Below are 25,226 nucleotides of genomic sequence, written 5' to 3' on the forward strand. Positions count from 1 at the left end.
TATACCTCTATGTATACCCAGATGTGAAAGTGAATGAAATATTTTTCAGTATTCATCAAGTTTTTCAGTAAAGATGAATTGATCATGTAACCTGTGTTTTGCATTTGTTTTCATTTTTAATCCTGTGGGACAGCAACCTGTGTCTTCCAGTTAAGATAGACAGATATATTCTTGATACATTTTGAGAAGATTAACAGTTCTTTTCACGGTGTGTTTCTTGATTTCACCTGGTTTTATAAGGAGCTGTATGATATCTTAATACAACGAATTTCTTGCTAAAAACATTCTTTTGAGCTGCTATGAAAGTTCATTTTACTGATAATGTTCTGAAATTAAGTATAATCATTCTGCCCAGATGACTACAGACGAGTACACTTCCCCTTAAGCTCATCTGAAATAATTAGTTCCTTACTTAGGTACTAACAAGGTACATTTTATATAACCCAACTTCACCTCATCTGGAAGCTGTTTCATTTGCATTACAGGCCAATCGAAAATGATATGAACAGTTTCAAAGTAGTGCAGTTGTACTTGACATGTCAAGAAATAACCATCGAAGTTTCTGTTAGAAAAGAGAATGCAAGAAAAGTGTGTTCATCTCCAAGGTAGTGAAAAAAAATAGTGATTTTTGAAATCAGTGACAAAACGATATCATTAGGTATCAGAATGAGAGTGACTATATCCTTGCTGATATAAGCAAAAGTGCATTAACATACCTGATAAGTGATTTAAGTGTTATTTTTAACTTGCCACAATAAAAAATCCTTCCACTTATTCAGCTAAGCACAAAAGTTTGCTGAGGTTCAAACCATTACACTGATAGCAAGCAGTATGCATATTCTGAATAGTCATTTTTGCAGTAGGTGTTTGTTAGTTTTGTTTGCTCCTAAAAATAAAAATAGATTGTGTTTTCGAAAAACAGCTTTGATCTCAGTCATCTCCAGTTATGTTCCTGATAAACCTCTGCTTATTTTAATGGAGAAAGTATAGCCAATGGACAGATCTTGACTCAAAATATCAAAGATGCTTATTTCATCATGATATTGCTACAGTGGAAAGAACCACCAGTTGCATGGTTGGAATTACTGAATATGTCTGCACATAGATGCAATGTTTTAAAATGTGAGTGGGGCATAAAGGTAACAGCAATCACTGCTGCCACCTAGGTTGTAGGTACGGGGCCGGTCCAGTCAGCCCTGTATCCACAGAAGTCCCCATGTAAAGTTACTTCAACGAAGTATTTTATGTGAATTTCCTCTTCTGTTTTTAAGTTGACATACAAATAAAGCAAAACGTTAGAGACTTGTGCAAAAAAAAAAAAAAAGTTATTTTCTTACCGCTCTCTGCAAGAGATGGTTATTAACAGACCTTACGATTATTTCTTCAGAAATGCGTTGGCATTTCTCAGATGGGAAATAGTGCTGCCCTGCTGGAAAACATCCTTTGTAGTGGGACAAGGTTTTTGCATATTTAGTAATCTTCTGTAAGTGGAGGATGGAAGAAAATGTAAACTAAGACATCTAGAGACCTAGTTTTAGATTTATATTTGCAAAATAGTTTATTATTGAGCACTGTAGGGACATATGATTTTAATCATTCACAATGCTGATTCTAAGAGTAGGTGTGAATTACTGTATGCCACGCTGGCACTATGTCTTTTGGACAAGGGGTCAACAGAAAAGTGCAAAGAGCACACGTGTGGTCTCTCCCTTTTCTTCTCTGCTTTCACCCCACTATTCCCTTACCACGTGATCTGATCTGGGGAGGAAAATGTGTGCGCCCATGGGAGTGGTTTCCATATGCTGCAGCCTGCAGGGACAAAAGGATTTGTGCTGGTGAGAAGACGGAGACGCCTGCTTTCACTCGTGTCCTGCAGGATGGGTTCCCTGACCTTCTCACCCTCTAAGCTTGTGAACTGAGAATCTCCTGATGGGGCGGAAGAGGCAGAAGCCCTCTGTCCCACTGGCCCGGTGCAGAGGCATGGTACAGCCAGGCAACTGCAAGTCACTAGCCCAGCCCCACGTCCCCCCTCTTGATCTATCCTACACCCGCAGGGAATGCATGCACTGCAACAAAAGCAATCTGAAGTTGAATGTGTGCTTTACTTCAGATAAGACGAAGTGCAGTCTTACAGAGTGAAAATGCATGAGTTGTTGGGGCGTAGTAAATACTGCTTAGTTTTCACTTTACGTTTTGGCCAGCAGACAACCTAGCTTGCCATGGATTGCTTCGTGAAGGGAACTGCAGTGTGGTATCCAGAGACTGTAAGGAGCTTCACGGTAAAAGCATCCTCCCGACCTGAACTGAAAAGTTAATTTACAGGTACCCACTGATGTTAAGATAGGGTTAGTAGCTAATTAGCATAGCATGGTTGGTGATTGTATACATCCAGAGCTGTGATGTTATGAAAACAGACAATTATCCTGGCTCCTAGGGGGTTGTAGTTAACAGCTATTAAAAGCCCTTGGCACACCTGATGCTGGGTGCTCACAGTTAACCCATGGGTTTACATGATGCTCTCTAAACACACAATTATAACTAGCCAGAAACATCTGGGTTTTTAATTTTATCAAATCCCCAACAACAAAAAGAAGGTTCGGAAATGCCAAAATAAACCTTCTGTGTCAGAGATGCGAGCTTCAGAGAGATGAACCACATCCAGCGTGGGTTCAGATGCAGGAGACACCTACCTCCCTAGCCATGTGTATAGCTGTGTGCACAGCTTCAAAAACAGCCAGCACGATACAAGCAGAGTTCCCTGTTTCCCAAGGTGTTCTTTTTTTCTTTTTTTTCTTTTCTTTTTTTTTTTTTCTTCTGGTCAGGAGTGTCAGTGATTGATTTGACAGCGGTAGACAAGAATGAATCTTTCTGCTACAGGGTATAAATAATTGAGAGAGAGATTCTAGCCTTGAGTCAGAAAGCCATTCAACACTTAAATGGTTCTCCTGTGCAGGAAGGCTTTCTGAACAGGGGCCTGGTCCACACATAGTGAATAGAAATGTATTAAGTTTATGTGGATTATAAGGATTTTATTAAAAAAAGAAAAAAAAAAAAAGACAATTGGAAATCTCATCCAGTGTTGCTCTTCCAGGATTATTTGTTAAAAGGAATTGTGACAATTAAATACTGAGCAGAAACAGATGATGTGGGGTTTTGTTAAAAAATAAAAATACTGAGAATGTTTTTATTTATACTGAAATATATTTATCACCGTTTTTACATGCACAAAGATAAAGCAAATTGGTTTGCAATGAGTTGTCATCAGAGACAATTTTTTAATCACATAGAAATTGTTCATCCAGTTATTTTGAGTTGCTTAACTGAGTCTCCATTATGATTTACTGAAATTATGAAATTTGAAATAAATGGTTTGAAAAGCTAAGCCTTAATTTAGAGATTATTTGTAAGAGTTACCATTTCAAATGATAATCATATACCTAATAGGGAACACGTAACAACTCTGCTTGTAGCAACATTAGACCTTAAAATGCACTAATATGAATAGCACATAATATCTTTCTTGCTATAAAAGGATTCAAGGATATGGTTAAAAGCCTTGTCATACAAGATTTGAGCATGGATCAGGGGACCGGAGGGAACAGGTACAGTAGTGCACCTTGCATATTGACCCTGTAACCCACATTACTAGGGGAAGCTCACAATAATCTCACTTTCCTCCCAGCAATTAAGCAGCATTTCCTTACGTGTCATGGGCAAGACTGAGTAAAAGATTCAATCAACTGAAGGAGTAGTTTACGAATACCAGAAACATTGCACTTAAAAACTTTTCAATGATGTATACGCAACCATGAGGGGTAATGGTAACAAGGGAAACAAAAATAACTTATAAGTTGACTGGAGTTAGGACTCAAAGGAAGGGAAAGGTTTTGTGGCTGTTACAGACAAGCCTGTAGCTAACACTTGTCAAAAAAGAAAAAAAAAAAAAAAAGATTGGTGTAGATAGTTATTGTTAAAAATGGGCCAGCATGGTACAGACAAGTGAGCACATGAGAAGTTTCTTTGTCTCTGATCCTGTCTATCGTACAAAGAAATGAACAACTCTTCTGTACTTAGCTGTTTGCTAATTTGTCAACATCGATGATCATCTCCATACTGTACCTCTCTACAGTTTTTATTTTGTAGGGAAGGCTGTGGTTTGTTGTTGTTGTTTTCTTTTGTCTGCAGGACAGGAACAGAGGGTACAACAGATTATTCAGTAAAGCATATTACATACTGATATACTGAATAAAACATTAAACATCTCAGATTAAGGAAGCCTAAATAATTCCCTCTCTAAAGATACTGTATTTACTGTAGATACTTAATACTTATCTCAGCAACTTAAGCTTTGGTACATGAGATTCTTAAATACAAAAAGAAACCCAACCAGATAAATAACCAAAAGACCTTGATAATTTACAGTTATCTTCTGAGACAAGGAGTGCTCATGAAAGATTGTGTGGCTTATATCTTATTTTAATATATCCTGTTTTATTCTAAATGCGACCAATACTGCCTTATATATAGAATGATCTAACGTTTCTTTTCGCATCCTAGAGAGTGAACTCTACATTTTAAAAGGTACTTTAATAGGACTAATTTTAAATATATTACTTCATAGTTTTAATGAGTTTCTGTTCTGCAATACTGTAGATAGGAAAAAAAAATTTTTTTTTGTATGTTTTGCACAAAATAGAGTGTTATGTCTTCTAGTCAAAGTCCTCCTTATCTGTTTTCCATTCTAGGTACAGAATACAGCTGCTTGGACCTTGTTTCAGAGCTGCTTTGTAGTCAACAGATTTGTGACAAAATTGTCATCCCTTTTTAGAAGAATGCCTAAAGCCCTTCCTGGTGACATTGGAAAGAAGCCATATAGCAAAGGTACCTCGGAGTCTTCAGAAATAAACCAATGCAGAATTCAGTACTGCTGTGCTCCACGATGCCACTACTGGTTATTCTGGTCCCCTATCCCACCGCAATTGCAAATGAGCGGTGGAGGCCTGGGCATGTGAGCTGTGGCGCCTGCCAGAAAAAATAAGGCCGTGCAGCCAGGAAAATGATCAGCTACTGCTGTGGAATACGGCACGCTCCCTTCAGCCGGAGCAAGGAGTGGAGTCTGGGCACTTAACTGTTTGAAATTCACTTTCATGCCTGTTCCTCTGCAGCAAAAACCAAAAATGCGTGCTCCCGTATAGTACCATTTTCTGAATTTTTTCTATCATTAAAGAGCTCAGCAAACGTTTCTTGCAAACAGTGACTATATATTAATTTCAAAATAAATATACACTTTTTTTTAAAAATCCCAACAATTCTGATACAATGCTCCATACACTTTGATAGTTGCCAATGCCATTGATAAGGTTAAACTAAATTGTCACGACTCAAAGGAGAAACAAGAAATAAGAATTGCTTTCACCATATTTTTCAGACACGAGGTGGTTATTAAATCTGATTTATATTAACTTACTGTGATTATATTGGTTATCTTTTCCAATAAGAATTAAGAGAATTCCTTCTGTTTTCATGAGTATAAAAACTGTCTGCTTTAATGTTTGGAAGGAGACAATATATGAATTTAAAGTTGGCTGATGCTGTAGCCAGTCTGTACAAACTCTATTTTCTAATGGGAATTTCTAAAAGGAAGTAATTTAGCAATCCCAGAGCAGCAGCAACACAAAACAAAACGATCTATAGCAGTTCATTTCCCAAACAATCCCAAACAGTGGGTTTAAAATCGGTTACATTATAGTACCAAAAAATCAGCATTTATTTGATACTAAAACAGTATATAAATATAGGCAGTCCTTCAACATTCAAAGATGTAGATGCCAAAAGTCTGAGCTTTGCAAAGTCAAAGGTCAAATAAATGCAAAATAAGGAACAATAACAATAAATAAAGGAAGATTACTGCATAGTAAATTGCTCGTGTGTTGGTACAAAGTAATTTTGCACATACATTCTCTTCTAAACCTATCATAACTCAAGAGATGATTTCAGCCTCTAAAGCAGTGAAGTGAAACATGCAGACCTTCAAAGCACCTTTAATATTCATCACAGATGCCCCGCGATAACGATAAAACAGCAATGGTGTCCCTTTTACTTTGGGAGGTACACAAAGAGCACTAAGTTAGTGTCTCGGTGACTTGGTTGAGGCTCACACTACAGCATCATTATCTGTGCCTGAGGTAGAGTTTCGCGTTGTTAATTCTGCGGTAATGAATTACCTCCTCTATGACCCTTTATTTCATAGCCCATAGCACAAGATGTGTTTGGACGGGACGAGTGACAAAAAGGTTATGGAACATAATTTGGCATAAAAGCTCAAAATGAGGACTTTCAGGGGAAAATATACAAATCAAGACGATTAAGCTTTTAGTTGTGTTGCTCAGTATCAGTTATAAATAATTTGCAACAATTAAAACAAGGATAAAGAAAAAGCAGCTTCACATGGGATCATTGTTGGAACTGTGCCATCAGTAAGGCTGAGCTGTAGTATTTGACAAAAAGCCCTGTGTCACGGCAAACTAATGACTATTGTTTGGCAATTAAAGCTCTGAAATTTCAGGCAAAATAACAGACCATTTTTCTTATTCTACATGCACATTTCATTTCAGCTCGAGAGGATAAGAGAACAAAAATATCTACTGTTGAAGGATTGCTTTTTTTTTTTTTTTTTTTTCCTCTTTTAATTTCCCCTTTGGTCTCATTTGCATTACTCCTTCACTTTGGCATCATGTTCTCAGATCAGCTCCTCTCTTTTTTTTCTATTGTTTCTTCCCCTCCAGCCCACACATATGCTTAAAAAAATACAAAGACAAGAAAAAACAAAAAGCACTAGAGGCTAGAGCTAATGCTGTTCTGGAAAACTGCTTTTTGAGATCAGCTATTGCCAGCCACTTCCTTTTCCCTAGCTGCACCAATTTAAGAACACCATTTACCAAAGTTTTAGGAAAATATTTTAAAAGTCTGTCTCGTCATCTCCAAAATAATCATCCTATCATAATGTTTTAGTAAAATTGTCACCCATATAAACACACTCACTGCGTTCAGGTATTAGGAGGTCTCCAAACACCTCTCTAAGGAAAATTCCCCCAGCTGAAATGAATTGTCTTAAAACAGACATTTCCTAATGTTTTATTGCATTATTTATTCACAAACAAAACAGGAATTCCTCTGTAGGGCTGTAAGACTAAGATCAAATAGAAACAACAACATTTGTCAGCATGAGTATAGGTCTGAGTTATGAAGGAACGTCTACTCTTGGAATGGCTCATTTTGACAGAAGAGTCAGGAAGTTATATATAAATCTAACTGCAAAAACGTTTTTTCCTGTTGTGGTACACCTCTTATACAGATATGACTATGAATACCTGAGTTGTTTTTACTAGAATTTAAGAAACCTATTCTTTCCTTCTCTCAAGCTGAAGAAAAAGAAACTAATCTTTCTGGAAGTGAAGAAACTCTAAAGTAGAGGAAGGCATCCCTTAAAGAAGCAGCAGCATTCTGTGTGTGATCACCAGTCCATCTCTGTGGAGATCTCAGCACACAGTAGCAACCAGCCTTCGCACAGAAAAGGGGCACCCGGGAAGCTCGAAGGACAATATTCAGTCTGGTTGCTCTCTGTAGACCAACCAACGTGTGACACAGGGCTGTCAATTTGTTTGAGACCTACTTCACAGTATTGGTTAATGAAATCAGCTGGGTGGCAGTGGTTATTTCCATTCCGTTATCTTCTTGAACTTGCAGATAATATTATGTCTGCAGAACTCTGCAGTCTCCAGATTCAGTAAAATAACACGGGCATCTAGTAAACTCTGACGCATTTACCACTACACAGAGCTCAAGCGGGAGCGGGACGGTACTCGAGAGTCATCTCTAATATGCAATACTGAAACTCTGTATGAGGTCGGATTTAAAATAGCAGTATATTTACATATAGTTTAGAAAGAAAGAAAGAACCCACGTTTACCTAGTTTCAGGAGCGCATATATGAAAATCTAAAACCTGCTCCCCTCTCTGTGAGTTTCTTTAAAGATATTTTGAAGATGTCTTTTAAGGATCCAGCCTCATGACAACCTTCAAAGTTTAGGAAAGTGCCCCCACTGATTGCCGGTCACACCAGCCTCACACATTTTCCCCATATGCTGGTTTGCTATGAGGTGCGGCCCAGCTGTTAGTGGAACAGAGCAGTGAAGTGAATGCCTGACAGCAAAGAGTAGTGAGAGAGTTCCCAGTCTGCATGGAAAATCCCTGCCTATTTAAAACCACAGCATATTCAAAGCATTCTCTGGAAAGACCTTCTTTGTTCACACTGTTTGGAATTTAGGCCAGGCAGATCAGGCTCCCCAGCATCCAGCCCTCCCTCAGGTTGTGCGGTGCACAGGGCAAGGGGCTATTTATGAAGGGGCCAGTTTCAGCCTGCCTGAAGACAAAGGGCTGTTCTGTACTGGTTTGGGATACACCCACAATGTGCCAGGGATGGCAGTGTCCGCTGCCGAGAGCCTGCGAGGCCTTGCTCCACAGGGTGCTGATGCCCGCCTCTCCCTCACGTGGGTGATGCTGCGCCACGGTGTTGTGGGCAAACCAGCAGAGTGCGGGGCATGGATCTTTACAGAACAGATCCTTGGTCACTTCTGAGCGCATACGAATCGATTTTTGATGAACAGGGCCAGAGATATTTCATATATAGTTATGACAGAATGTAGCCAGCAGGACCAGGGAGGTGATGGTTCCCTTGTGCTCTGCTCTGCTGAAGGCCACACCTCGAGTCCTGTGCTCAGTTTTGGGCCCCTCACTTCAAGAAGACATCGAGGCCCTGGAGCGTGTCCAGAGAAGGGCTGTGAAGCTGGTGAAGGGCCTGGGACACAAGTCCTGTGAGGAGCGGCTGAGGGCACTGGGGTTGTTTGGTCTGGAGAAGGGGAGGCTCAGGGCAGGCCTCACTGCTCTCCACAACTACCTGAGAGGAAGTTGTGGGAAGCTGGGGGTCAGCCTTTTCTCGCAGATAACCAGCGATAGGACTAGAGGGAATGGCCTCAAGTTGCACCAGGGGAGGTTTAGGTTGGAAATGAGGAGACATGTCTTCTCAGAAAGAGCAGCCAGGCAGTGGAAAAGGTTGCTCAAGGAGGTGGTGGCGTCACCGTCCCTGGGGGTGTTTAAGGAAAAGTTGCACGTGGTGCTTAGGGACATGGTTTAGTGGGTGACAGTGGTGGTAGGGTGATGGTAGGGCCAGATGATTTTTAGGTTCTTTTCCAACCTTGATGATTCTATTATTCTGTGATTGCTATCTCACCCGCTTCATGGTTTTGCCTGTACCCTTTCAGGTTGTTACAGACTACCCTCCACACGGACTGCTGAAGAGTGCCCAAGATCCTAAACCTAGCATCCTTTTAAGCTAAGACCTACAGATTTTTTTTTTTTTAATAATTATTATTTTTATTTGATGAACTGAAGAACTAACGAACTGATACAGAGCTGTAACTAAACACCGGGGCGAGTGGAGAACAACTCCCCTCACGTTTCCTTGTCAAGACCAGTGCCTTGTCCGCAGCGGCCACCGCCCAGCGGCGCAGTGTTGGTGACAGGAGGAACATTAGCGGAGCATTAGCGGAGCGGGGCCGCGGCGGGGCCCGGCCCGGGGCGGCGGCGGGGAGCGGGGAGAGCTCCACGTGCGGAACCGGGGCGCCCCCACAGCGCGGCCGCGGCCCGGCACCGCCCCGGAGGCGGTCGGGGGGCCGGCGCCAGCCCCTTTAAGGGCGGCCGGGAGCCGCTCCGCCCGCTCATTTCCTAGCGCACAGGAAGTGGGGCCGCGGCTCGGCGGCGGGGCCCGCGGGTGAGTAGGGGCGTCCCGGCACCGCGCCGCGGCCCCCCCAGCACCCACCCGCCCACCGCCTACCTGCCCGGCTCCCTGCGGGGCGCCCCGGGGCCGGCGGCTGGGCAGGGGCAGCAGGCAGCCCGCCGCGCTGTGCTCGCCCTGCACCGCCCTGACCGCGGTGGCTGGGGCCGGGTGGGGCTGGGGCTGGGGCTGGGGCTGGGGCTGGGGGCTCGGGGCGGGGGCTCTGTCGCGGTGGCGCCGCGCCAGGCTCCAGCCGCTATCCCTCCACCCGCCTCGGTGCCCCCTGCTCCGCTCCGGGCTGGCCGCTGGTCGCGGAACCCCCGTGGTCGTGGTGGGTGGGGGGGCGCCTCGGGGCTGCCCGGCGGCATTGGGTCACCTCGAGTCCTGTTAGCGCCTGTTAACCCCGAAACCAGCTCGTGTATCGCAGGAATACAAAGCAGAGCCGGGGGGGGGGGGGGTTGCGATCGGTAAGCCAGCTGTTAAAGCTGGGCATACAAAACGTTGAACTTACATCTGTTTGGTGAGGAATCATCTAGATCTGCTTCTTTAGCACTTACTTTAATCTGTGGCTTGTTGGGCTGCTTTTTCTTTTCCCAGTCCCCTGTCAGGTAGGAATCGAGATGCAGGGCTCTCTGCGGAGCTGTAGGTAAGCCGTGTGCCATCCTGCCCCATGGGCAGCGCGGGTGAGGGCGGCTTAGCACAGAGGCGGTGTCCTCAGGCTAAGGCTGTGTACTCAAACCTTTTCTTTTCTCTTTGAGGGATTGTAACTACCATGAGCAAGACTTCCCAGCTTGTGCTGGCTTTAAGTTGCAGTTCTCTTTCAGTGTGGTAGAAGGAGATTTCTGGCCTCCCTTTATTTATTAGTGAGATAGCGAGTCCCCAGGCACTGTCAGAGACAGCAGCCTGGATGTGTTCCCAGCAGCTGTCAGGGGAGGTAGATGGCTCTTGCTGACAGGGTGTTGTTAGCTGAGGGTCTCAATTACACCCGCAGGCTTTTATGGGAGCCTCTGGCTGGTAGGTCTGTATTGTGAGCGTCGGGAGACCGCACTGGGTGGTGCTATGGGACCCCTGTCCTGAGCCATCGATAACCTGAGGGTAGGATGAGGAGCACGTTTATTAAGTGCAGGGCTGCACGGCACAAATAGGAATTGTTTGGCTTGCCTGTTCCTGGAGGAAACCCACAAAAACTTGTGATTAAGATCTGTTGAGCTTGAATGGTTCTTTGTCTCTTCCATCTGTGAGTTTGTTTCAGTGTCCTTCTCAGGCTTTAAACAAAAACAAAAAATCCAACAAATGAATAAACAGAGAACCCCAAAGGTATTATTGAGGCTGCTGCATCATGGTATAAATTGCATCAAATTATTTGTGAATTTAAATTCTTTGCTTTTGAATTCCAGTCCTGGGATCTGGGTCTTCCCAAGTGAATGAAAAACCTCATCTGGGGGCATAGCTGAATGATAAGCAGCTGTGGTCTGTTGCCAAGAGAACCCACATCATATTTGGTGTAACAGTTTCTACCCATTCACCACAGTCAGCTATTTTCTTAATTGTCAGAAGCATTCAATTGACCTCTATGTAAAAATGGACCACCAAAATGGCACGATCTTAAATAAATAAAACTGAACGTGGGGGAGGGAGGGTGTGGGAAATACGATGCCATTTTTTAACTGAATTGCACAATGTTTTTCTTAACTCTGTAACAGTCTGTCATTATGAAGCAAACTTCATGACTTGCAGTATTTTGTCATTAAATAATGTTGGAGCAGGGCTGTGGAGGTGGGATGGTGCTCAGATTTTGGGTAAGGGTTTGGGTGGTGTTGGAACTAATAATATGTTTTGCTTTCAGTTAGCTCATCTGTCTTCCTCTTTCATAGAGGACTAGCCCACCAGAGTAAACATACAGGAGGAGAGCATAATGATCTGGGTTGTGGAGAGATAAAATAGCAAACAGACAAGGTTTTCAAGTACAAGATTTTCTTATTTCTTTAAATATTTCTTAAAGAAAAAGCTTTCAAAGGGCACAATGAAAAAATGTTTGAAGAGTGTAGTGGGTTTTCTTAAAAAAAATAAATATTTGTGTTTTATCCATGCAACTACTTACGTTCTTGCAAGCGTGGTGCTGGAAGTGGGGGGGAAAGTGAAATCATAAATCACAAAATGTTCACAAAGAAATGTTATGCTTCTGTAGAAGAGTGGGAATATAATATTACTTTTGAGTTATGACTGCAGCTTATAAGAAGCATTTGCAGGAGGGCACTTGTAACTATTTGCCAGACCAGCTTCATTTTGTGTGATTAAAAAAGCCCAGCACTCCCATTAATAATATTGTTTGTTAGAAAAGTCTGGAAGTACAAGCTGACTTGTGTTCTTAATTTCTTTTTTGTGAACCTATTCTTGAAAAAATAATCAAGGTAGGAACAGTTCAGCAACCTGTGGTTCTTCGTGTCATGAGTGTCGTTAGGTGTGAACGGACTGGAACCTTTGAGGCCATCTAGCTGCTTCTGTCATCTAAGCCTGTTATAACCACCTTTAAAGTAGACCTGCTGGTATCTTGCGTCTACTAAAAAATGTGGGCAGGTCAGTTAGCTTAATAGTTCTTGGGAGTCTTAAACTGGGCTGTGTGTTGTAAAATCAGTTGTACTGAGTGGTTTTTTAAGCAAAAATAACTAGATACTCGATGGAAGCTGTATGTAGTCAATATAGATCAAATGCTCAAGGGGAAAGAAAAGTGAGCCTGTTTTCCTAATCCTGGAGGACTTTGCTGCATTGAAAATACAGCACATTAGAGCAGACGTGAGAAGCTTGTTTCCTTGGCACTATGCTGTCCATACTGTTTGCATTTTGCATGTTGGGAGGCCAGCAGGAGATGCTTGCTTGATAGCTATTGCAGGGTGGAGTATGGTAGAACTCATATGTGATCCATCTTCTATCCTAACGGTTTTTAAACGCTTATTCCATTCACCAAGTTCTCTAAAGCTTTGTTTTAGTGTGTTGGTAAAACTGGGAAGCCACTGCGGGTGCTGTGAATGCAAGTATGAGAGTTGGAAAGAGCATAAATGGCATGTCACTGTTTCAAGGCCAAGTATCCAAATAAGACCTTAGGTGAGGAAGCTATTGTTTGAGGAAATCTTGCACATACTTTTTTTAATCTAACCACTTCCTGCCTCAGTCATCTCCAACCGAAATTTAAAATAACCATGGTGACTGGTGTGTTTACTGGCTGACTTCTGCCTGTGGCACGAGCACCACACAGCCCCACGTGTGTTGGGCCTAGCCCCCGGCTGTGCTCCCTTGGGGCTCGGGGTCTTCAGCCCTCTGCTGCTTCTCCTCACCCTGCCGTGGCCGCTGGGCATCTCCTCAGCAGACACATGGGAGGCTTTTGTTGCCAGCAGTGGTGTTGGCGGGTGACACAAAGGGCAGGTCTGTCCCTGCTTTTGTTTCACTGTCTTCCTCCTTTGTATTAAATGTGGCTATCTCACTGGCGAGGTGGATGATAGAGGGCTTGTCTGTTTTTTCTCTTCCCTTACTTCCTTCTTCATATTAAGCAGTCCTGTTTTGCTGGTAAAGCCACTTCTGGAAGAGGATCAATTTCCTTTATGGTCCTTTATGGTACTGGGGTTTCTGATGGGCTCTCCTCAGGGCAGCTGTCCAGAAAGCACCTTGAGGCCAGCGTACAGGTGCTTCTGGTGTCTGCAGCAGGCGTCCCCAGTAACTTCTCTACTAAGGCAAGAAGTGACCCAAGTTACCAATTAATTGTTTCAATAGATGGAGGGGTGAGAGGCTTCACATTTGAGTGTGGGTGCCCAATAGGTGACTAAAAAATGTGATGTGCAGGAGTGGTGGGGTGTTTGGCAACAGGTGGCGGGACTGAAGCTGGGGAGGGCTGGGTGGGCAGAAACACTTGGAACCTCTCTCCCAAAACATGGGAAATAACTTTACTGTTCTTCCTCTGGCTTACTGTAAGGAATTGCTTTTAAATGAAATGGATATTCCAATTGTAGAATAGAAATAATTCTTTCATGGCTAATTAATCCTCTGTAGATGGATCCTGCCACATCCTTAGTGGCTGTCACAGACAGAAGTCACGGAGCCGAGCACTGTGTAAGATTTGTCTTTGTGTGTTTGAAGTTAAAACAATACAGTGCAGGACAGCTATGATCTAACGGTGAACTTAAAATGCAAGACTTGCACATAATAAATATTTCCAAGTAAAATCACTAAACACTTCAGATTTTTTGTCCCTATATAGGTACTGGATTCTTGTATTTAATTTTGGTGGCTAATGAATATCCATCCAAGAAGGAGGTTAATGTGGCTGCACTATTAATCATGCTTTTTTGGCAAGACAGTAGATGAGCACATTCATGAAAGATCAAAACTGTAGGATACCTTCAGAAGGTTGTACATGAAGCTATGCTAGTTTTGTATTAATATTAGTATTTGGGAATTAGGGTGACTGCTCCCAGATAATCTCATAGGGAAAAAGGACCCTAATAAACTTTCAGATGCCAGTTTTGAAGGAAGGACAGTTTGCAGCTTGTATGTGTCCAGCTACATAGAGCTGTGTGAGTTTAAAACTGGTGGGTGAGGTGCTGTTACACAGAGGTGCTGTAAGTAACGGTGTGTAGATGTTTGACCCTTGGTTTGTGGGGATATGCTGTTACAGTTACAACTTGATAGCTAACAAGGCCGATTTTCTCCTAATTCAGCGTGCAGTCTCTGGAGTTTGCATGCCTGTATCTTCTGTGGAGAAACAGCAGTAATAGGTGGGTGACTTGTCTGGGCTGAGTTTCTTGCTGCTGCGGGGCAGATGTTCAGCAGCAGTGCAAAGTAAACAACAGGGAATGCTGCATTAAAGCAGTGCGAGTGTATTAAAGCCGAGGATATGAGGCAAGCTAACTCATGTTTTAGAGCATTTCGGATTTTCAGAGTTTGCTCATCTTGAACATAACTAAGGGGCTCTGGAGTTATACAGAGGGCTAAGTCATTAGCTTCTCTATAATGAAGTCTGTCCTGGAAGAGTGGTTTGGGTGGTAGCTTTCAGATGAGTTGCAGTAGCACTTCTGCTGTCCCGTAAAAAGTTTCTCCAAGCAGTGGTGTCAGAAACGATAGGACGCTTGTCAGCAGTCTCGACGCTTCTTGCAGCCCTGTGGGCAGCGGAGGGCTTGCATCTTTGTGCTGCCGGTGCTCCGTTAAAGTGGAAATGAAGCTGTTATCACTTAGCAGTCTTGGTCCATCTTTGCCATGATGTGGGAGCTTCTGATACAGAGGGAAGGCTTCAGACCCGCGGCTTGCAGAGCAGAAGGATGTGCCGGGCAGCTGGTGGCTGGGGCTCGGTGCTGCCCTGCGAAGGAGCCTGCACGGTGCCACCTCCTGCCCCTGCTCCCTGCAGGCAGCAGGGCTGAGGCTTGGCCTCCAAATTGCTCTGTTAGATTCTGCTGGTAGGTGCTATTGAGCATGTCCTGCAGGTTTCTTTTGATGTAATCCAGTGACCTTGAATTTTTCCCATTTAACCTTTCAGTACTGCTCTTCAGTCTTGCAAGCTGCTGAGCCTCTGTTAGTTTTACCTTGCTAGACAAAGAGGTGAGAAGTGATAGAGGTTTAAGTCACCCTCTGAAGGGACCAGAAGAGAAAGGAGAGGGAAGAAAAACCTCGAGGTGTTAAAATAGCTTAACAGAAGTTGTTGCCAGTGGTACCATGTGTCAAATGTCACTTTGAATAAACATTTTGTGATAAGTGTCTGTAGTAACATCTTAATCTTTCCCTGCTGTGCAACAAAACCAGCAACAATAATTGGAGAATATCAGTGCAGTAGAAGAATTGCACGAAGGACGTGCAAAAACTAGAGAGGCTTACAGAAACTCCTGATGTTTCTCCCCTCTAAATGGTGATCTTCCTCTGTTGATGGGAAGAGGAGGAAAGATGGTTCAAATGTCCCAAAAGCTGATTTCAGGCACTTGAGAAACAAAAAGGGAAGGATCAGGGTAACGTTAAGTGCTGAGAGAGTTCTATTTTTTCATACAGATGGCTTTTTCCAATGCAAGACAACATTTTAGAGAAGAAACACCAGGATAAATAGCTCTGACAAGCTGCTAGCTTCTCTGCTTCAAGTCCTTTGAGAGTAAGTTTCTCCTCAGTTGTAATGTCGAAATGATAGATGGTATAAGCACATCTAGCTGTGCTTCTGGAATGCACCAGATGTTTCTCAATCATTTGGCATCCAGCTTTCATTTCTGGTGACATATTCATGCCTGACTTGTGCTGAAAGCAGAACTTAAACCGCTGTAGTTGTTAGCTATTTTCAAAATATTTGTAGGTTGTGTTCCCCTTGTCTTAGTTCCATGGGCTGAGGAATAGTGAAGTCATCCCAGTTCTGATACCACGTCAACTTAAGCTAGCTGATCCCATTTATTTAAAAAGAAAAACAAGAATCCTGTGGGATCGTTGCTTTCCTCAATTTCTGTATCTATTTGCATTTTAAACAGGTTTTAGGTGTTTTGGAGGTCTTAAGAGCAGTTGGACAGAATGGACATAAGTGTCTTCCAGTGGGTGGCTGTAGCGGTTTTATTGCTGTTCAGACTCACAGTGGAGAGATTTCTGGGTAAATACTAGTTAGTTCAGGGTACTGCACAAATTCACTAATAAATTGTAACTTTGGGAACGCCTCTGTGATACTACTTAGCCCTCAGTTTTCCAATTAAACCATTATGATGAAATTTAAATCAATGCTTTTATGTTCCAGCTTTTAGGGCTGGTATTAATAGAAGCCTGAAGGTCTTTTTAAGCAAGATTCAGGTGCACTTGAGAACTTAACTTCACTCTCTTCCTTTTAACTGCTACAGCTTCATCATAATTTGGATTTGTAACTCTGTGGAAACAGTAATATGGCTCGTACTGTGGAAAAAATATTGAAGGTAAACTCAATCCTGGGGACAAGTTGGATTTTTTTTGTCTTTTTAAATGCTGCCTATAATCAGCAGTGTAACTGTCAGAAAGGAAAGCCTGGCTGAGGACTGTCCTTTTCAGTCTCATCTTCTGGTGGGGTAAAAAGAAAACAGCATATGATAACTGCCTGTTAACTGTCTTTGAGAGCTTCAGAGAGGATCTAGTCTGTCCTAAAGCATTTCAGTTCTGTTTTACAACTGTAAGGCAACAGAGTGTTTGACTTCCCTCCTTACCTCCCATGGTGGGAAACGTTCCACTGGTTCTGTGTATGAACTCGGATGACAGCTATCCTTTAAATATAGCACAAGAGTTCACATGTTGGAATAAGTACATCTTACTATGCGTATGCTACCATAACTGCCATGTTGAGATCTCCACACAAAGAGAACTGGATGATGATTAGGAGAACTGAGAAAATGGAAGAACGCTTGATTTTGATAACATAGATTTTTTTTTACCGAAGCATACCCCATTTCCAGAAAGCACATGACTTTCAACTTTGTCTGCTACTGTTCGCACAACTAACAACTTCAGTCATTGTGTCTTTTTATTTTCAATGTACTTGTATTGATGCAATTTTCTGTGTAGGTATGCTGTGCCAATACTATGTTCTTGGGTTAGATGTACCTTTTAGGGCTCTGTAGCACTTGCTGGAACATATTTGTCTTGTATGCGGGGAGTGCTTAGCTGTCACTGCCTTAGATGCTTGAAGTGATGCAACATTTTCAGTGCGTTTTACTTTTCCTTCTTCACTGTAAGATGATGTGATGAGAGTAATTGTTTTTTCTTTCCCCAGATAGGCTGTTTTCCTGTACAACAAGCCTTCTACAGCATTTTGTTTTGAAGACTACCGAATGTTCGAAGTTTTATTGATGTTCCTTGCAACATCTGTTGCTTCGTCATACTGAAAGGTGCGTAGAGGTTGCACTGCATGTACTCTAACAGACTGCTATGCATTCTTGAGGACAAGCTGAAGTTGCTGTAAAAAAAAAAAGGTGATTTAGTTTTGCTTGAGCTATCTTTCCTGGTAATGCACCTGGCTCTTCATCCTTGATTGACTGTGTAGTGTTGCATGTACTGTTATGAGGTAGTGACTGTGAAGGATGGCAACTTTCAGCTGGTAGAATAATGTTTCTACTTACAATCTCCTTTACAAATTCTAAGAATTAACAGGTGCATCAGTACTTCTGTAGTGTTTTCTTCTAATTATATACAGTATTACTTAGAAGAATTATTGGTCAAGTGTAATACTTACTCATGAATTATGTAGGTATCAATTCAATATGCTTAGAAAGAAAATGTTGAGGGTAGTGAACCAAAGTAGATTTTTCATGTAGCACACAACTCAGTAAAAAATTATATTGAAGCCTTATATGGACAGACTGCCTTGAATTGCCATGGGTATGTTTGATGGCTCTTGCATAATCAATAGTTCTGGTTTTGAATGAAGACAGACAGCCCTTCCCAGCCTTGCCCTTACCATTGGAGCTTCCAGAACCTGCTTTCCACAATATTTTTCCTAACTGGCAGCCTTCAGTGAGCAGACCTGAGCGCTGTGTTTGAGTAAGCTGCACTTCTGGACCTGGAAACCAACTTGCTGTAATGTTAGTTTCCCATGCAGCTTACACAGTCCCTCATGGAGAATAGGTTGTTAACAAGGTTCTTGTAAAGCACTTGGTACAAGTGGGTCAGGTTCTTGGCCTGTATTGCTTAATGCTCACGTGAAAAATGACTTGCTGTTTAAGATGTTAGGAATGACGATAAAGTGCTTCACCGCTACTTGTACTAAGGTAATACTACGACTTGTGTTTCTGTTCCTATTTCTAGGTGTAAGTGTAATAACACAGGGTATGCAAAATGAATCTAGTCATGTTAGTGCTGCTCTTCTTTTAATCCCCTTGCAATAAGAGTAAAAAGATTCACTTCCCCAAGTTTGGAGTTTGTCAGTTTTAAAAAGGGGAGTAGTGCCTACAGGAATGCAAAAGCCAACAAATTAATATCAACTATAGGAAAAGCTGTGTAAAATAAGAAACTTAGGTTTTGGGAGCTAGTGATTGTTTCAGGATAGCAACTCAGTAATCTAAAACTAAGAAAAAAACCCCATACCCTTCAACTTAGCCTTACATGGGATGCTTCGTCACTGGCTTCTTGCCAAGAAGATGCCTGTCTTCATTAAACAGTTAAGCAGCCATGAGTTGATTCTATTTCCAGGTGTTATCTACAATGAGGATAATAATGAACAGGTCATTTAAGGTGTAGCTGTTTGTGTTTTGATTTCCCATTTCCATTCAGAAGTTTCCAGATAAATGGGCTTGCTCTAGCCTCCACTGAAGCCAAAATAGGACTCACTTTCATGAGTTCATTGTTTATTTTGGATTAGGTATAAAGTAAGTAATGTGAATCAAATTCATTCATTGTCCACTTAACTATATAATGAACTCTGTTTTGTGTAGGAGCGGCAGCTGCCAGGACAAACAATAATTCATTTCCTTCCATCACCTAAGGAAGATAAAACCACTTTATCAAAAGGCCATTTTTTCCATGTCATTTCACAGCAAGTCATGTAAGAATTGGGTTAAATGGTTTCAGTACAGTTTGCACATCACTCATCTGAGGGTGACAGCAGGGTTCTTTTTTCTTCCAGGGACTGTAGTGGCAAAAGTAGCACCATTTCTGGATTGTATATTATCTTCTGCTTGTTTTTTTCTTCTGCTTTAGCTGTAGCAGTGAGAACTGATACTATGGAAAACAGATTTTCTGTTCTGTTTGATTGGCATGCTGATTAACCTTCTGTCTGTCCATGTTGGATCGGAAAGGGGGGAATGTGATAGAGGACAGGAACTTCACAGCTGTGATTTTTCTGTATTGACTTGAGACAATTGTGAAAATACATGGAATTGAACATTTTGAAACTGAAGTAGAAATTGAAGAGATTTTTTTGAAGTGTGTGATGAGTAAGACTTGCTTATTTGTCCTTCATAGGATAAATGTAAGTATTCTCAATCCTATGATGATTGAACTCGCTATTAAGATGAAACCATACTCTATTCTGTTCTATTTAAAGAAGCTTCTAGCTACTACGAAGTGCCCTGCTTCAGTTGCATCTCCCAAAAAGATGCAGCCAAGATACAGCAGCAGAACCTCGTTTATAAGTGGGTAAGGGTAAAATTTCCTAGCGGTAAAGCCTTGTGTGTTGGACATGAGTTTGTCTGCTGTATGAAAGAAGGGAAGTGAGACCCTGTACATCCTCATTGTGTACTCCAGTCTGTAATAGGGAAGTAGAAACATGTGGAAGGCTAGTCTTAATTTTATTTCAGAGATAAGTGTCTGCTCACAAAACATGGTGTTACTTTTGTTCAAGTAAACCATTAGCATGAGGAATATCCATGCAGATGTTCTCCTTAAGCCTGTATTTTTCAGTAACAAATCCTGTGATTGTCATGCATCACTGAAGTACTTTTTCCCAGTGGTTCCCGTGTCTGAACTTTTTGCAGGTATGCTACTAGTACTACTGTGATCCTTGTGCCAAAGGTCTGTTTTCCTTCCCGTTTAGGAACTAAACAAATGTCTGAGGATAGCTATTGCAGGTATACTCAACCTGCAATATTCATTACAGGCTTTTCATAATGTATGCAATAGCTTTTGTTGCCTGGGTGTTTTTTTCCACATCTTCAATTAAAAATGAAGGAAGATCCTCTTCAGTGATCAGTGTGCAACTGTCATCTTTCCCCTGCAGGACTCTGGATTTGCCAGTGGGAATTCATAACAAAGAAACTAAAGGGAGACCATAAAACAGCTGTGAGTGAATGAGTGGTGTTAAACTTAGAGCTCAGCGTTATCCTGGATTGTTAGCTGATGAGCAGCCAGGTGATGCTGCAGTACCTCAAAGGTTAGGTGTCCATTACTGCTGCAGGTCTGTGGCATGGCTTATGGCCTCCAGCTGAATGCAGCCACTTTTCTTATTTATCAGCCAAGTGGAGCTGATGAATTTGTAAGTGTTAAGGTTGACTGATTTTTAGGTTGGAGATCAACTGGACTTCTGGCTTTGATCTGCAGTGTCTGGAAAACAACTTTCTGCAGTAACTGTCCTGTTTGGTTTAGAGAACAGTGGTGTGTGCTTTTACAGGTTTTGTTCTATACAGTAGTATCCATGTGAGCATGCCGAGGTAATGTGACTTCCAGTGGGAGTGCTGGAAGATGTATGAGAAGTCACTAGGAAACTTGGATGATTGTAAGAGGCAATGTGAAGAAAAAACACTTGAATTCCAGTCAGATAATGAGTTGCAAAGGTTAAGGTCTGTGCTTAAACTAAGTTTGCCTGTTGTGGTGGATTGGAACACTGCTAGGCACTAAGCTTTCAAAACGTTGCAAATGAGCTGCTGCCCAGTGCAAGTGACTGTGATGTGCATGGGCAGTGGTTGTGATATGTGCAATTCCCAGATTCTTTTTCCATTACTTTGTGGTTATTTTCACTTTCCTGCTGGCTTTCTTTCCATAAATGGACAGTGGTTTTCAGCTTCTTTCTTGTCTTCGGGCTACCTGAAGTAGAAATGTACCTGAAAGCAAGTCAGGCGATAGTAACGTTGTCCATAGTTAGTCCAGTGAGGGTGAGTGAGGTACCAGATGAAAGATTGGTTCTCACCTTTCTCAGGAAACTGGCCACTAACTCCTCTTGGATGTGTTATTTGCTGTTACCTTCCTAGTAATGTTCCCAACAGCAGAAAAGCCTGACTTTGGTACTCATTTGACTAGAGCTTTACAACGCAGCCTTTGAACAACTTCCTCTGTCTCTTCTGAGGTTGTACCCAAATGGACTTAAGCGCACAGTATGTGTTTCTGCGTACTAGAGGTATGGTTTGAGGTTTCTCATTTTAGGGTTTTATGCAAAGATTCTCTGAGACAGCAGAAACATTGAACTTTTTGTTGGTTTCAGCAAGGGAGAAATGAACTGATTGTGCAGTGTTTCTCCAGTGTTCACAGGCAATGCTGAGAGGAGGGTGTCACTGAACAGGAAAAAAATATTCAGGGGATGATACTGGACCTGAAGTTTTCATTATACAACTCGCCAAGGAGAAAAGTGTTTGTGTGGAAGGATTTAAGACACAATGTCTGTGGCATCTGGTGAAGTTACAAACAAAACAACTATGAAAATCAGCTGGAATTTCCTAAGCAGCTTAACTATGACCATCTAGGGCATGCAGAATGAAAAGGACATGTCTGAAGTAGAACATGTTAAAATGAGGAATGTCCGCACAGTCTAGCATGAAGGAAGCATACTGAATTAGGCTGCTGCTCCAAGTGTGAATGTTTCCCTTGTTTAGAAAGAAGTACTCATCCTCTGCAACAAGGAACCAAAACAGAGTGCTAATATAATAAAAAAGCAATTTAAAAACGTTTTCAATTAACATGCGGGTCTATCCCCTTGTGCGTAGAGGATCAGTGAGCTCTCTTGTAAGGAACAGAAGCATTTCCATAGCTGAATATACATAAGGCCCTGGAAATGCAGGAAGAATAACAACCAGTTGCTTCCAGAAGACTTGCAAATCTTCCTGAGCATTGCATAAGACTCAGAGGTCTTGTTCTTTGGAGATCATGGGGACTATTGCAAATGTCCTTGTTTTGAAGAATTGAAATGAAGTGAAATACCAACACGTGCAATTTAAAGTTTTGGAATTTGATCTTTAAATGGTAGGATGCTGATCACAGGAACTACCACGATTACTTTTTGAGGTAATCTTATTCTTTTATAAACTTTAGAATGTACCACGTTACAACTGAAAGAACAAAGACAGGGTGGTGGTGGGGATGTGCTCAGTCCTGTCACTGGTAGCTATTAGATCTTTGGAACCTTTTCCAAAGATGGCAGCACACTTAAAAGGTAGTAAATGAGAAAAATTCAAGCTCTTTGAGGGGAAAATCTCAATATCTGACTCCTGACTCTCTGAGCAGTAATAGTACCAAAAAAAGACAAGGTATCTGAATAGGCTCAGTCCCCCACCATTTTAGTAAACTAACTTACACCTTCAGCTCTCCATGTGCAGTTTAAAATCTTAACGTTTAAGACAATCAGTTGCACAAACATTGATTGCCTTTAAAGGCCACATGGAAGCAATAGTGTGGAAGATGGCTGTTCTTTAAGGTGTTGCACTAAAACTGTTGAAAACAAATAGGTGAAGTCCATCTCTATGCAAAAGTCTGTCTTAATAAGATTGTCAGTAGCTCACTAGGAAAGGCTTTCAACTAATGAGGGGATAATTAAAACAAATAAGGAAAAGAATTGGTGAGGTCTCTACAGCTCACCATGAGTACATTCTGTTGCTGCAAAGGCTTTATTGTTTCTCTGCTTTAAATACCCCTAATGGCAGTGCTCCATGAAACAGATGTCTAGTGCCAGTAGGTAAGACTCAAAAATTGTAGTTACTCAATCTTTTGTTCTTGTGTTGACGATGCAATGGAAATGGCTAGTCCCTGTGTAGGCACGCTGACTCAATTTGCGATTGCCATAATGATGTACATTTGGCCACAGTAAAGGAACTAATTAAGGCTAGAGTTGTTCTTTCATGGCCCCTCGCTATTGTCTGAGGGACTCTTAATCTCCTAGTATACTTTGTCCTCTTGCCACCACATCAGGCAGTCTGTTTTCACTTGTTTCTAAGAGAAGAATAAGACCTAAGAAACTTAGTGACTCGCCAAAATTGAACACAAGGCAGCTTATTGATCAGAGAATTGAATGAAGGCCTCATATGCTAATGCCCCAGCTTCAGGGGTTTCTGCATATCACTTAACAACAACTAGTGATTATTTAAAGCCTGTGGTGGTAGGAGGTCGCATGACTTAAGCAGTTCGAAGCTAGGGGTTGTGATGAACCAAATCTAGCAGTGGTTTACAGTTGCCTGCACTGCCCATCATTGAACTGTACAATGGTAGGCGATTAAGACAGTCTCTTCACTAGAAATACTAGCATCTAGTTTCTACTGTATGCCTTCATTTTTTAATTATCCTGTGGAAGGGAAGAGAAATGCAGAGGGAAAATCAGCAAGTGCTCTTCATGTTCTGCTGAGCTGTAAGGCTTAGCCTTGTTGCCTACCCTGTTCCCCGTACCAAAAGCATCTCTTAAAAACCTGGTTGCTGTGATGATGTGATAGCATTTTGTCATCATTGTATATACAAACAGTTGTTCTTGACAATAGTAATAAGGCTGCGCAGTAAATAATTGGAGCTGGATTTTTCAGTGTTTTTTGCATTGATCAATTATTCAGTATGCAATAACTGATATAAGGTGTCCAAGCTTCTGCATGGAAGGGCTTTGCTAGTCTAGCATTTCTGTATATTTGAAGAAATACATGGTTCTTCATGTTACTAATTGTGGCTTCACCTCTTGCATTCTAACAGAACAAGAATTCACGAGGAAATGTGCAAAAACATCATATGGGCAACTAAAGAAACCATAGGAAATTGCATCACTTTTGTTAACTAGCTTTAGCCTGTAGATTATTTTTTTTGTCTGCCTTGATTTACCACATCTGGACCCTGGTCAGCAGTCTGAGGATACATCTGGTGCTGGTCACTTTACATAAATGCATATAAAGTGCCTTAATGTTTGTTCAATGAGAAGTGACTAGTGTCTGTCTTATTTGGGCTTAAAATGTCCTCTGGAGTTCAGTTGACATAGCTTATTTTGTACCTAAGTGTCCAGTAGCTTCACATGAGTAGAACAAGCTCTGGTTTCAGATAACTGTTGCTTTTAAACTGCTTATATAGAATCGTTATATAAAGTATCTAATTTATACTTGTGACTGGGTCACAGATGTGGATGCTAGCACTAGAAGTACTATAATGGTTTCAAGCAGTACCATAGGCTTCATCTGGATGACTACAAGGTGTGCAGCTCTTGCAAGACTTGGTGTGCATGGTATGCATGCAAATTTAGGATCAGTGATCACCAGTATTGGTGGTGTAAATAAATTATTTAATCTTTCAGGCTTTGTCATTGGAGTTTGCTTGCAAGTGATGGTGCTGAATATCGTGCTACCACTGATGCATGGTACCTGATACTCACTGAAGCGCTATCCTGGTGCTGGAAGCTGAATGGAAAGTGAGAAATATTACAAGGACATATCAGAAAGATGTTGCAAGGATGTAAGCTGTATTCTAAATGCATGAAGTGCTTTGTGGCACTGGCTTTATTTGGAAGAATGGTAGAAGGCTGGCTTTCTGGTTTGTGGCAGTCAGATAGCAATCTGGTCAACCTATGTATAAAGAGGATTGGAGTAAGCATTTTTTTCCAATTTAATAAGCATACTGAAACAAAACTTGAAGTTAGTCAAGTTCCAGAATCTCCCCAAGACAATTTTACAACGTGGTTCAAAATGGAGGTAGAACTAATAGATCCCTTGGATAAGTTTGAATGAGCTTCACTTAATTTCTACAACCAAATTTTAAATGGAGT

General features: G+C 41.8%; 1 protein-coding gene across 17 annotated transcripts in view; it reads left to right on the forward strand.

The window, feature by feature from the left end:
- Positions 1-9,715: 9,715 nt before the first annotated feature.
- Positions 9,716-25,226, forward strand: part of CSGALNACT2 (chondroitin sulfate N-acetylgalactosaminyltransferase 2) — a 31,999-nt gene continuing 16,488 nt past the window's right edge. For 3 of the 17 annotated variants that reach the window (XM_083843831.1, XM_083843836.1, XM_083843838.1), the window contains exons 1-2: positions 9,742-9,829; positions 17,578-17,688. The gene's annotated coding sequence lies outside the window, so the exon portion shown is untranslated. Of the gene's footprint in view, positions 9,830-14,577; positions 14,599-15,856; positions 15,954-16,674; positions 16,747-17,573; positions 17,689-24,758; positions 24,917-25,226 lie in introns of those variants that run through there. The other 14 variants (XM_083843841.1, XM_083843839.1, XM_083843845.1 and 11 more) reach the window with 13 other exon arrangements.

This window comes from Anser anser, assembly GCF_964211835.1.
Source record: "Anser anser genome assembly, chromosome: 7".
Lineage (NCBI taxonomy): Eukaryota > Metazoa > Chordata > Aves > Anseriformes > Anatidae > Anser > Anser anser.